This window comes from Netta rufina, assembly GCF_964035555.1.
Source record: "Netta rufina genome assembly, chromosome: 11".
Lineage (NCBI taxonomy): Eukaryota > Metazoa > Chordata > Aves > Anseriformes > Anatidae > Netta > Netta rufina.
The window spans coordinates 3,956,121-3,968,839 of record NC_140134.1 but is presented as its reverse complement, the minus strand read 5'-3'; positions in this window follow the sequence as shown (position 1 = coordinate 3,968,839).

Genomic DNA, 12,719 nt, shown 5'->3' with positions numbered 1-12,719 from the left:
TATAAGCACTGCTGCTGTCACAAGGAAGGGGCAGGAATGCATGACTGGGTGCATGCTTCCAGGGGTGGCAGCGAAAACTTCATTTGATGTGAGTTGTGTGAAGCTGTGCTTGAGTAAAAATAATTTCTGTATAAGAAAATGCTGTTGAAAAGACGAGATTTTCTTATTTTGATACTGTTCGTAGTACTATGTTTTTGAGGACTGTTGTATGTGATGAAAAAAGAAACCAAGTATTTCAAAAGGTATCAAGCTCTTTTTTTAAAAAAAATTTTTTTTTTTTTTTATTTTTTTTTCTCAAAATGGCAATGCTTTTTTTCTTTTCCTGTGTCTAATTCCAGTAGTGGTGGAGGAGGAAGTATGATAGTGTAATGCCTTCTAAGATACTGTAGAAGAAGAAGATACAATTAGAAATAATTATTTCAGCCTTTCTCTTGCTGTGGTGGAAAGGTAGTTGGGCAATTAGTTATTTAGGGTAAGTGAAATGGCTTAGAACCTACTATCCTTCCAGCCAGTTTTAGAAGAACCTAGCAGGTATTAAGGGTGTCCTGATGGCTCCCCTGCAAGGTGGAGTAGCTGGGGGTTGAACATTCTCCCAAAAGAGAACTGCATTCTGAATCATTTCCCTTCTGCCTTGTATAGGTTGTGGCATTGCATTTAGGCTGGAGATTTTAGAGCAAGAACACAGATTATTAATGAATTCAGGTTATTTTTACTCATAATTTTTCATTAAATATATGGCAGCTATACCCTTTTAGAATGACTGAAACCCTGGTTTTGAATTTCAGTTAAGTGAATGAGGGATTTATGATGGAAGTTATAATAAAAATGAATGCACGTAAACTAGAAAGACAAGCCTTAAAACTGTGCCTAAAGACCTTATTATAGCTATAAGGATTGTTCGGCGTTCAGATCCTTGAATTATTGTTATATAATAATATGTTAACCTCATAATGCTCATATTAGGGTTTGGTTTGTGTTTCCTTCTCCTCCATTCCTTTCTCTTATATTTGGGCTTAAAGCCACTCAGGAACATGGTAGCCACATAAGCTGATACCGCGAACAATTCAAAAAGCTTATAATCACAGCAAAAGCAAAAACTTTTATTACAAAAACTGTACTAAAACTGCAGAGGTCGTAACAAGTCTTTCATCTAATCCAAATGCAGAATAACATCTGCACCTTTTTCCAAAGGGTCTACAGACAAAAAGGAATTTATTTACAAAAGCCCTGGAGAATTAGTTTTCCTTTTTTTTTTTTTTTTTTTTTTTTTCCCTTCCCTAGTTTACCAGATGCAGGCTGGATTTTTGCAGCTCATGAAAAATGATTCAGTAAAACTAAATATAGGAATTCAAAGTGGAAAGGAGGTTTTCTTTAAGATGTATTTTGAGTTAGGCTAGAAGGTTGGAAAAGTTGCAGTAATGTATTAAATGCTTTTGTGGGTTATTATACTGATATGTTGTGGGCAGGATCTGTGGCTATGTGACCAAGAGCCACACAGTGAGTGGACAGTGGTATAAATAAATAAAATACAGCATATGTAAGACTTTTAATTTAAATGATTATACTGCCTTCATTGTTCAGGAATTGACTGATATGTTAATGAGTTTGATTGAATTATGTCCTGAGGCATGCTAATTTGAGTAATGCATCTTTTATTACATAAGTATATACAGTTTATGCAGAACTGTCTAATTTATTTTGAATTTTAATAAGGTTACAGCTTCTATGTCAGGATCTGCGCTAACAGCCATTGGTTGTAGCGGGTGAGGAACAACAATGTATATGGTAGCTGATAGCAATGGATATTTTGAGGCTCAACGAATGTTGAGCTTCAAATCTCAAGGGAAAAAACAAACTAACAAAAAACCCAACAATATTTATTTACTTATTATTTTTTTTAAAATAATTATCTCCATATATATGGCAATGTAGGTTTAACCATCCTTGGCAGCATGTATAATAAGGGCTGGTGATGAAAATTGGGAACCTTCCTGACATTAATTTTAAGTCAGATTTAGTTTTCTCTTTGATTTTAGGAGTTACTAGTTTTACTGTGATGTAATTCAATATGTGTGAGAGAAACAATTTCTATATCTTCTCTTCTTGGCTGTATTTGATTCAGAAATCATTAGAGCACATACAGTTCAAATTATCCAGCAAGAAGATGACAGATGAGCGGCTTCCCTGGGTCAGACTGAATGCCTGTTTAATCTGGTGTCCTGATTCTAAAGAAGGAAGAGAGTTTTACTTTTTCACAGAAAGCTGTGTGCAGAACTGTAGGGCTGATGGTTTTCATTAGACGATGTTGTATTAGATGTTATTAATACCTAATAATGCAGTTGCATTTTTTGTCAGAGTTCAGGAGTTGACAGTTACAATTTGTAGTCAATTTTGTTATATTCTTTATATTTCTTAAAATGTTTGTGTGATTTTCTTTTAAACTGAGGTTGGTTTTTGGAATATTTTTGTATGCATATGATGGGGATCTTGGCTTTTGAAGTCTGATAGGCATGTGTCCATTTGCATACTCTTTTAATTACCTTTTTTTTTTTTTTTTTTTTTTTTTTGAAATGAACCTGAACCACTTTGTCTGTGTAAAGACTTACAGGTTAAATAGATTTTGCCAGAAAAGTTGATGAGCTTAAATAGCAGTTGTCAGTTTTACAAGTGCAGAAGTTTTTTTGATAATATGAACTAAAGGAAAGATAAAATTCAAATGAAGTTATTTTTAAAACATCTTGTACTTCTTGAACTCTTGCTTGCTGATGGAGTATCCTTGATAGAGTGTAGGTGTTAGCCTTGGCTTCTTTCCTATGCGTAGTTATTCAGCTAAGACAATCCAATAGGAATTAATTACTTCAGCAATGATTGAAGAAATCTTGTTTCTAATCTAAGCCTTTTTTCTATGAAGTTCATAACATAAAAGTGGCTTCTGGCCACTTGAAAATGCTATATTATTACGAAAAAGAATTTCCTTGAATCCACATTGTCCAGCAGAAATGCTTTTGTCTCTTTAACAGTTATAGCAGAATCTTTGCCATATAATGTTTAATCTTTCCTTATCTTTTAATTACTGTGCAAATCTAATAAAAAGCCTGTCTTTGAGCTAAATACTTATATAGATGTAGGGGCAGGCTGGTTTCCAGTTTTGTTCTCTAGCATTAAGAAATATGAAACTGGTTTGGGAAAAACTCAAACTAATAAGATTTAAAGGCCTCATTTAACAGTTTGAACACAGGCAGGCATAGGTTTATCAATAAATAGCAGTGTGATTGTACATGTGGACTTGTAGAAATGTTCATAGTGGTATTTCCAAATAACCCTCACTTCTCTGCCACTCAGTATTTCTGAATAATTTTTAGCAGCATCATGTTTATAGTTGACAAATAGTATAGTTGCATGCCACTGAAGCAAATAAATAAATAAATAAATAAATTTGTGGGGTCCTAGGTTATTTAATCAGAATGCTGCAGAATAACTAATTGTGAGGCATGTAACCTGCAGATAGACTACTATTTTGGCATGCTTGAAGCCTGGCTCTGTTTCTTGTTCTGGCATAGATATGTTATATTATGTTATGTCCATCATATTGTATGATGTTAGTTGACTGTCTCTGCTTCTGTTGTCCTTTCTTATCGTAGTGTGTCTATCTATTTTGATAATCCATTTGCAGCAAGAAATATCTGCTTCTGATTTTATTTTTAGGGATAATAGTTGACATACAAGGGATATATGCACCATATATGCTATAAAACATGGTCTAGTTAAATACAAATATAAGCAGATAACTTTTCCTTTCTATTTTTTCTTAGAGGAAGTTTACATTACTTTCTGTAACTTAATTGTAAATCCAGTATAACTGTAGACCAGACAGCATGCTAAGTCTGAATTAAAAGCTTGTCAGTTTGAATTTTAAATTTGTATCTCAATTTGCACTTCTAGCTTAATGAATAAGTAGTTTAAATTTGAAAAATACTCAGCCTTTTGGGATATTTGGATTTTTGCTTTGGACTTGCATTTGATATCTAGTGATAGCAAATAGAGAGAAATTAGAATTTTACTGAGTGTGGTAATAGTTGAAAATAAACTAAACCTCATAGGTTTTTTGTTGTTCAATATTTTATTTGTGGACTCTGTGAGTTCTGGAAACAAATCCTACTTCGGATGGTATAAGGAGATTTCTGTTTTGGCATGGTACTTTTTCAGATAGGCACCTTATAAAATAGCCAGAGGGAATCCTTATTACTGTAGAACTAAGTGACTTTTTAATTTCCACATAAAGCATACAAAAAGTACTATGGCTCTGTATAGAGTTACACTTTTGTCTTTGAAAAGACGTCCTTTGATAATTTTTTAACCTCTGCCAAAAGCACAAAAGCTACTGCTACTAACTAAAATGTTTCATGCACCAAAGCCCTCAGTAATTCTGCAAGACACTTCGCAATTTAGTGATTTTTTTCTGTTAATCTGTGAATAACAAGATTACACCAGTATTTATTTATTTTACAGTTTGACTAACATCTAAAGTCCTCCACTAAAAACAAATGTTCTCTCTGAGATGAGAAATTCAAATAATTGCAGATGTGATGTATTTTTTTATATGGAATAAAAATGTAGTACTTCAGAAAACATTGCTCTGTTCCTAGAGTAATGTGTGCATTTGTAGAGGAAACTAAGATACAATTATCTCCATGTGGGACTGCACTTGTTCACTGGAGATATCTGCTTTCATTGAAACATGCTTACACCTCATGCTTGGCACATCTTTTTCTGTAGGGAGAAAAGTAAAGTACAGTGAATTCAATAGTTAACAACTACTGTTGTTTTCAGAGGTATTTAAATCATGCCTAAGGCAAAAAAAAAAGTCATAGCAAAGTCCGAAATTTGATGGTTTTCACTGAAGATGGAAACCCCACCCTCCCTTTAATGGTCTGTATAGCAAGGCTGTTGGCTGTTGAGCATCAATTTAATCTTAGTCAAAATTTAAAAGAACTGATGATGCTTCATTATAAAAAACAAACAAAAATGCTTTTTTTGATTGTAAAACTCTTCCTTTGGCAAAATAAAATAGAATTTGCTTTTAATAAAATATATTGACACTGACATACTTTATTATACTATAAATACTTAAAACAATTTGATAAGCTTGCAGCCTAAGAGGTGGCTTTGACTCTTCAAGTTTTACGGATTTGGATTTTTCTTTTTGTATCTTTTTTTGTGTCCTTCAGAATGGAATTTCGCCAAACTTATTCCACTATTGCATAGTTTACAAATCCCATTGAGAATACTTTTTTCTTGTAAATCACATTTGTGGATTAAATTATGCTGGTGAGAAGTACCTTATTCGTAGTTGATTTCATCAAGCTTTTTGATCTGTTCTTTTAAGTGTCCCGATTTTGCAGATAATAAATCTGCTTTACTAGACTTTCAAAAAGTAGATGCTTAATGCAGGCTTTGGTGCCAAGTCAGTTTTGCTACTAATGGTATATCTTTTTTGATGGATCTTTAAATAATACAGAGTTACGTGCAAGCTGGCTTTCAACCACAATGACAAAAAATGAACACGTTTCATTATTAGAGGCATAATCTTGAACAGCTTTCCTAGACTGGTTTTAAATGCTCTAGTATCAAGATTACCTTTTCTGGATGCGAGTTTCTGCATTTATTTATTTGTTCCTTTGGAATATGAATGCTGGTTCAGGTAGTCTTTGTTCACAATGCCTACTGAAACAGTTACCTTATTGCTCCATGTGTACCACTGTAGTAACAGATATTAGCATATACTGAAGCTTTAACACTGGAGAAAATTTGCTGTCTCCCACTTTTCCTTTCTTTAATGTAAAATCTGATGGGATGGGCTACATAAAAAGAGTTAGTTTTCGATGTGGAATACTGAATCTATTGTTCCTTGTGACCAGTGTGGCATGGCAATCCAAGAGATCTCTTCCCAAATCTTTGGGCAGCTACAAAGCTCTGCTGTGCGAAGAATTGTTGTTAGCTTCTAAGCTAGAGCATTTTTCGGAGTGTTGATAATGAGGGAAGGAAAAAAAACAAAACAAAACACAACACTATAAGCTTACCTCAAGCATACATAGAGACAATAGCACAGCCTTTTGGGTTCCCAGGTTGAAAAGTTGCATATTCTCAAAACTTTACTTAAATGGTGATCAAGTACTCTTGCAGTCAGAGTAAAGTATTAAACAATACTGTTTAATACAATAAATACAATATTAAAATTAAAGTAAGTATTAAACATGTTTTATACATGTTTTCCTTGGCTGTGACTAGACAGAGTCCAACCCATATTAATGATTTTGTTTTTGTTTGTGTGCAGTGTATCTTATTTATGTGATACTATGGCATTGGCTGACTAATCTTACATAATAAAACGCTTTGCAGAGTGCTGAATTTGTAACTACTGATTTCAGTAGCTTTTAAAACTTCTGTTTCAAACAATGCTCAGATGACAGACCTTTCACGAGCATGGGGTGTGGACAGAAAGAATAGGAAAATTCTGTTGTACTGCTTCTCTATCATGTGTTAACCAAGGCAGTACTGAAACTATATTTTGTAATTGATTTATATCTAATCAATTTTGTTCCTCTCATGGAATCTCTAAATGCATCTAGAACTGTATTCCTCCTGCTCTTTTTTCTTTCTTATAGTCATGGTCAACTTGGAACAGATATCTGATAATTATCCTCTGTCAGTTAGTTGTCTAAATAATTTACATTGTAAGAGTCTCAAAGGACTCTCCAGCTGACAGGTCTGATTTAGAGTTGTGAAGTTTTTGTTACACAAAAAAGCCTTTCTCATTTACTTCTGCACTTCCTTCTCTGTTCTATTGCAATACATCTTGTTTTGGATTTTGGATTGGTAATACTTTGATACTGGCATACAGATACAACTGTTCCTTGAAATATTGATGTTCATTTCCTGATGTGCTTACTTAACCTCTGCATAAAGATCAATGGAACACTTGGAGAACAGTTAATTGTGTTTACTGACAGAACTGTTGTCTGAAGCAGAGGATCTTAACCCATTTCTCTGTTTCAGTAAGCTGATCCTAGCTGTTGTGTTGAGACAGATAGGACCCTTTCAACTGGAGCTAGCCTAAACAGCTATCTCAGTCATCAACAGAGATTTAATCCCTTCTCACAGATTTAGCTAATGGGTCTAAATAGTAACACTTAACAAAATTGCAAGCTGTTTATAGAGAAAAGATTCAGTTTATGCAATAAATATATGTAAGCTTTGCTTTCGTGTGTATGTGACAGCGAAGAACATGTATTCAGTTATACTCGTCTTTGTTTTCACCTGGTAAAAATACAAAAAGCAAATCCTTTAGTATTTGTGTGCATTTATGTAAACAGTGTTTCTGGTTTCTAATTTTTTCTGCAATGTAATTTCTCCCTGATCAGAAATGAAGTTCTCTGCAGTAGAGAGATGTGCTGCAATTATACAGGCTATTGGACATTATAGAGCGTATCTGATATGAGCTAAGTTCACTGCTGCTCTTGACTTCAGGGGATCCTGCAGTGTTTTTTCTCTAATGACAAACTGAGTAGGGGAGAATGAGGGACTTGATTTAGTTTCATAGCAGTCAGAATGCTGGGGAAGCTCAGTCTGACATGAGCATCTTTTCACAAATTACATAGGAAAAGTTGATATCATTCAAAGGGCATATTGACTTCACATGATCAAGTAGGTGCAAATTAACATGTTGATACATTGATGTATCATTACATGAAAATTTCTATTGTTTCTCAAGCTCCTCAGGAGAATATCCCACTTAGTTAATGCTGTTGTCTTGTCTCGGGGAAATGATCTCCGCAGTCTTCAGCCTGAACTTGTTTGTGATGGCCTCCAGGCTGGGAATCTGGTGTTTTTTTTATTACCTATTATTTATTTGCCCACCTTGTGCACCCATGTATACAGACTTGGTACAAAAGGAGTGCAATCTGAAGCTGGATTACATTCAGCCCTACTCTGAATCTCTTCTTCCTCATCTCCATCCTTTTTTCTGAGCGTTTCTCCATACTACTGGAGACAATTCAGTGAAGGCTACTAAATAAATAAAAACTTCAGTGGCTAATTGCATTTTGAAGATGATCATGTTTCCCTCCTATCTCTCTGTAAAATATCCCCTTACTCATGCCACTTTGCCCATCACCTGTAATGCGTTTTTCTCATCCTCTCTTTCCTGCTGAGATTGCTCTCACATCAGAAATTAACTCCTTGTCTTCAAGGTCCTTTCTTCTACCTGATCAATAATGGTCATAGTTATCTGCACTGTATCATTTCAGCTGTAACGGCAAGGCAAGGCAGTGGCTTGCATTGATTTTTATCTCTTTAAAATCTTAAAACAGTGGTGTCTAATAAATTTACTACATAATAGTGTAGCTATTCTGTGCATTCAGGTTACGTGTATTACTGTTTATGTATGACCACTGTATAATGTGTATAAACTCTGTGGTTTTATGGACAAAGCCCTGCCATCTATTACCAGCTTATGTCAAGGTAGCAGGCATTGTGTATGTACAGTGCCACCTCTACTTGGAGAAGAAATCTGGGAGACTGTTATCTGGAGGAAGGGGAGTCTACTTAGTACATGGTAATTTTCCATTTCTATTGTACTATTTGGTGCGTAATTTGGCAATTCCTTCTCGTTTTTTGATGCTGCTAGTCAGTGTATTACATTTGTTTTCCTAGCGTCATGACCTCAGACCTGGAGGTGTAACCCACATTGGTGCCAACTGTCATCACTCCAGCAACAAAAAGTTTCCTTCTTAAACGGGTAAATGTTGAACAAAATATGTGGGACCTCTTGGACTCTAAAGAATTCCAAGTTAGAGGTGTCTCATTAACTGCAGAAAAAGACTGCGGAAAACCAAGGGCTGTGTCAGCAGACTCATGTGTACTTAGGGTAAGTGAAGATGGTTGTTTTTTTTTTTTCCCCTGACTGTTCCCTTGCAACTTTGATAAAGTCATTTGTGCTACCAATGTGTGTTTTACCCTTCATGCATGTAGTCAAACAACAGCATATATACAGCTTACAGAGCAGAGTTGTGAATGCTTCAGTAAGCTGTTTTCTATAGCCTGTCACTCATTCTGGGTTGTTCTCTTTCCCTGGAACTTGTAAGAGTACTCTGAAAATGTAGAGGAATAGGTACTAAATTATGTGAGACCCCAAGTCAATGCAGAATCATCAGAGTTCCTTTTTTTATTTTCATGCAAACCTTTACTGTCCATTCAGTATGTAGTGTATATCAGCTTCCAGATCGTGAGTTGTTCTTGAATAGAGGCTGGGAAATAAGGCACAGTAAGACTCTTTTGAACAGTCTGTTTTATGGTCAGGGCTCTTTGCTTACAATGGTCTGGCCTACAGTATGCTGCTTGCAGATGGTATATCAAGGACTTATTTCTAAGGTGAACTGAATTTGTTACTATCAGTAGGAAATAGTTTTCTTTCCTTTTTTTTTTTTTTTTTTTTTTTTTTTTTTCTGATAGTTCCGGAGCTTTGAAAATTTTAATTGTAATGTTCAACATTTTATTCTCTCTATACATTTAAATTGTTGAATTAAATCATTAGCTGTACATATTAACATTCCTGAATTTGTGAGATTGTAGTTGTCCTCCTAAGCTGCCTTTCAGAAATTAACATGTAGTAAAGAAATTAAAGACATACTGGTCTAAACATGATTCTTCTGGGTAGCTTCAGAAAGTTGTTAAAATATATATTTTGCCTTCAAACCTTTTAAAGAAACTTCACCAGAAAACAAGGCAGACATAAAATAGTTGGGTACTGGGAGAGCGGGTTGCATCTGTTTTAGCTTACAAGACTGGCAGTGTTCATATTGGTCTCATATTGGCCCCTCACTACAAGAACAACATGGAGGTGCTTGAGAGAGTCCAGAGAAGGGCGACGAAGCTGGTGAGTGGTCTGGAGAACAAGTCTTAAAAGGAGAGGCTGAGGGAGCTGGGCTTCTTCAGCCTGGAGAAAAGGAGGCTCAGGGGCAACCTTATTGCTCTCCACAGGTACCTTAAAGGAGGCTGTAGTGAGGTGGGGATTGGTCTGTTCTCCCACATGCCTGGCGACAGGATGAAGGGGAATGGACTAAAGTTGTGCCAGGGGAGGTTTAGGTTGGATATTAGCAAGAACTTCTTTAAAGAAAGGTTTGTTAGGCATTGGAATGGGCTGCCCAGGGAAGTGGTGAAGTCACCATCCCTGGAGGTCTAACGTTTAGATGTAGAGCTTAGGGATATGGTTTAGTGGAGGACTGGTTAGTGTTAGGTCAGAGGTTGGACTCGATGATCTTGGAGGTCTCTCTTCCAACCTAGACAATTCTGTGATCCTGTATAATGGATGGTAGGACTTGGAGTCAGTACTGTAGTAGACATAACAGAAAAATAGTAAAGAACAGACTTCTGTTTTGTCCTTGGATTATCTTATTTTCCTGACTATCTTGAATAAGTCACTCAGTTGAAAGCTAAACTTTGACATTTTAATGTCTTTTGCTACGAAGTTTACAGTATGTCCACGTGTTATTTCATATTCTGCAGTGATTATTTAATTAAATTCCCATGGAATTGTGAATGGCAGCTTTAATTGCTCTTGTGTTTGAAATATGTTTGCTGAATGGCAAGGTGGTGTTAAACTGTAGCTCATTTTTGGAAAAGTTTGTGTAGATAAGATGATTTTCAGCTATATAATCGGGTTTAAAAGATCCTTTTGTTCATTTTCTTCTTGATTGGGTTTGTCATCAAATTAGATTTTATAGGAGTGTGTAGATTCATCATTTACAAATTAACTCATACTTTGTATGCACAGATAGATTCTCCAGATACATGTTTTAATGGTTCTTTATATCAACAAATACTTGTAGTGCCATCTTTTTGTAATATCCCAGTTCTGCTTATTAGTCACAGTCTAATGCTTGTCTCCAATCTTTTGATTGTCTTCTAAAATCATTTTTTTTTTTCCTGAAAATTTATTTCCGTGAGTTTTTGGTAGCACAGCTCAATCACATAAGTATGATGGCAAAAGGCAAATACAAATGATATGAAAATACCATCAAAATAAGCATGTCTAAACAACTGAATGACACAGCTGGGCAAGTCTTGAAAAATATTCTGTATTTACAAATAACGCTGAATCCATGTATGTTAATCGTGTCTGCTAGTTGAATTTAAAATCTTATAATTATTTGTTTGCCACATATTTGTTCAGCTCTTTTCTTTAGTTTTCAAGGGATTTGTTTGAAATGGGTACTTAGTTCAGAGTAATGTGATAATGGTAAATTTTCCATTTGTTTTCAGTACTTGCCTACAAATTTGATTTCTACCATCACTGTCATGAGAATATCAATGGAAACCAGTGAAATAGATTAGAATAATAAAGCAATAAAAATAATTATTTCATTTCTTCACATTTCTTAAGTCATTTTGTTAATAATCTGTTGGAGTTTTTTCTTATTTGATGCTAGTTGTTGCCCTAATTTTGCACACTAGTTGTCAGGATGGTTTTTCATGTGGAGCTGTCTAGTATGCACAAACCCCTGTGTGGTCCAGAGCCTCTCACTGATGTTAACTCGAAAAGTTCAAGTTGGATTTCTCTTCCTCAGGAAAAACTACTTTTCCTTTCATGTATGTTGGTTTATCATCTCCTGAAATCTGTAGTTTCAAATATCCACATTATTCTCCTGTCATGTATACTTTATATGTAACTTTTTTTCTCAATTTGAATAAGAGGTGAGAACTTAGACATGTGTTTTTCTTTAAAGTATATTGATACATGGTGTAATCAGAATTAAGGTTATTATAAATATTTAATTATAGGGGGCATGCATAAAAAATGTCTCCACAAATTCTGTGCAGTCTCCTTACTGTAAACCAGTAAATGTTAGAAATTAGATGTATTTATTTGCTGCCTTTGGACAGCTGTTGGTTATTGTGGAGTTTTAAACCAAATAATTTTATCCTTGATTAGTAATAACTGTAATGATTAGAATATGACTGTTTATAGATTTAATATTATTATAGATTGTTTTTGCAATGGAAGACTCTACACAGATACTTTGGACAGATTATGTAACTATCACTCTTAAAAGGCAACAATGCTAATTGCATCAATCTCAACTACAAGTTAGCCTTGGAAGCTACTGCTTATAGGTCTGGTTTGCCTTATGTCACAAGTACAGCTGAGCCATTTGTTAAGCTTGTCATAGCCTACCCTTCTAATTACACATCTCTTAAGGTGTGGAACCTGAATATGTCTGCTTTTGTAGTTCTCCATGGTAACAGCATGTTTTTGATGGTCCAACTTTGAGGATGAGGCCGACCAGAAGGTACCTCCAGAGGTACCTTTCAACTTAAGTTATTTTGTGATTCTAGGGTATGCATTTGGTGCCTTAGTACCTTCTGTGTAAGCCTGTGCTAGTGATGCAAGTAACATGCACAAGCATGATATATGAGGAAATGGGTTTATAACGTAACTTTATTATTGGTGTTGTTGATTTCCTTTATGGAAGGGCTCACTAGCTACCTGAATAGAATACAACTTTCCCGTTGCATTTAAAAAAAACAAAAACAAACAACTGATTATGAATCAGAGAGGATTAATGGTGTAGAACTGAGTTGAGTTTGTAAGAACAGTTTCCTACCTTTGGAAACGAAGCTCTGCAAAAAAAAAAAAAAAAAAAAAGATTGCTCCTGTTGTC